Genomic DNA, 2,466 nt, shown 5'->3' with positions numbered 1-2,466 from the left:
GGTATTGTATAATTATGTATTCTCTTCATATAGTTAGGAATTAGATAGTTGAGTATTTACTCCAATAGTGGAGTATTGTGTAATTATGTGTTAACTCCATATAGTTAGGAATTAGATAGTTGAGTATTTACTCCAATAGTGGAGTATTGTGTAATTATATGTTAACTCCATATAGTTAGGAATTAGATAGTTGAGTATTTACTCCAATAGTGGGATATTGTGTAATTATGCATTCACTCCATATACTGTGGTACTGCATTAATTGATATTGATGGTATCGGAGTTCTGTATACATGTATATAGTGTACTGCGAACTACCTCCAAATACCAGGGGTTTTGGACTATTATGTATTTGAGAAGGACATTGCATTATTACGCCTTAACTCCGTACAGGGAGAAATAAATTATTTTATATTCACTTCATACAAAGAAAGATATATAGACATGCTGCTTCTTAACATTATATAATGGACTATATATATGCAGTTGGTGTGGAATTACCCCTTGCACCGATATATTCGTTAATCCTGTGTTTGCTCTATACATGATTGGATAATGGAACTGTCATTGATCTTTGTATCATATATATGTATACATATACAGAGAGTTTTTCGATTATTGTGTATTCACTCTACTTATATGTATTTGATTGTTCCGCATTCACTCCGTACAGTGATGTACTCCGGTACATCATTGTGTATTTGTTTTATATACAGTGAGATGTTGAGTTGTCGTGTTGCCATACCATATATTCACTCTATATATAATAAGGCCTTGAACTGGTGTGTACTTGCTTCATATAGTGAGCTGTTAACTTGCATGTATTCACTCCATGTGTCAAAATATGGAACTGATTTGTACTTACATCATAACATGTTTTCCTTGTTATTAATTCAGATTATATTGTAAATTAACATTTGTTTATTAACTCCGCGTATAAGGAAGTATTGAATTTGATGTATTTACTCCAGAATATAGTGAAATAATTAAATGTTATGTACTAATTCCATATATAGTGGAGTGTTGAATTGTTATGTACTCTCTACATAAAGTGAGGAATTGAATTGTTATGTCTTGCTACACAATGGATTATCTGTGCTATGCTAACTACCGGTATCGAAACCAGGCTTTAGCATTATAAGGCTCCAGACTTACCGCTGAGCCACTAGGAGGCTTGTTATGTCTTAATTTTACATAATGTGAAATACTGAATTGTTATGTATTCACTCCACATATGATGAAGTATTGGATTGTTATGTATTCCCTCCACATATAATGAAGTATTAGATTGTTATGTATTCCCTCCACATATAATGAAGTATTGGATTGTTATGTATTCACTCCACATATAATGAAGTATTGGATTGTTATGTATTCACTCCACATATGATGAAGTATTGGATTGTTATTTATTCACTCCACACATAATGAAGTATTGGATTGTTATGTATTCCCTCCACATATAATGAAGTATTGGATTGTTATGTATTCACTCCACATATAATGAAGTGTTGGATTGTTATATATTCATTCAACACATAATGAGTGATTGAATTGTTGTGTACTAACTTCATGTTGTGAAATATTTCATTGTTATATGCTTACCTAATAATATATAGTGAGGTATTGAATTGTTGGGTATCAGCTTATCTCTCTTTGGTGAGAGGGATACTGATGAGGAATGGAATTCTCCGAAACTAGTATAACCTAATAACACACGTTGATCAAAGTGTAGATTGAAATGGACCTCCCTTGAAATTAGACTTAGAGATTAAACAATTTTCGGAATACTAAGTTTATTTATTATTAGCTCTATATAGTTAGGCGCTGGATTGATGTGTATATTCCTCGTATAGTGAGTCTTAAGTATTTATGAGTAAAAGCAAAGAAAAGTGTGTAATAATATGTCAGCTACACTGTATATCTTCCATATTCAGTGGCTGCATGGCCTTTCGCCCAAGCAATATCAGGCCGGCTAGGATATGTCAATGGTCGAAATAACGAATTATTTTACACTTACTCTGGAATATAGCAAAGTATTGAATTGTTGTGTAGTGAGGTGTTCGATTGTCATATAGTTACCACATAATATATGTAGTAAAGTTCGTGTACGGTGAGGTATTAAATGATTTGGTATTTACTTCGGAATACAGTGAAGTTATGGACTGTTATGTTTATCCGTCATATATGTACAAGATAAAAAGGAATATATTTATGGTATTCGATATAAATATTAATAGAAAAATGCTTAGTATATATCTTGTAAAACTCCTGACGAAGAAGACAATTAATTCACATTGAATGTACTGACACTTTATGTATTGGTTTCCATATATTGCATCAGTTTCAGAGACAATTAATTCATATTGAATGTACTGACACTTTATGTATTTGTTTCAATATTTTGCATCAGTTTCAGAGACAATTAATTCACATTGAATGTACTGACACTTTATGTATTTGTTT

Source organism: Limulus polyphemus, unplaced genomic scaffold, assembly GCF_000517525.1.
Source record: "Limulus polyphemus unplaced genomic scaffold, Limulus_polyphemus-2.1.2 Scaffold933, whole genome shotgun sequence".
In the NCBI taxonomy this organism is placed as follows: domain Eukaryota; kingdom Metazoa; phylum Arthropoda; class Merostomata; order Xiphosura; family Limulidae; genus Limulus; species Limulus polyphemus.
Note: the sequence above shows the minus strand (reverse complement) of the source record.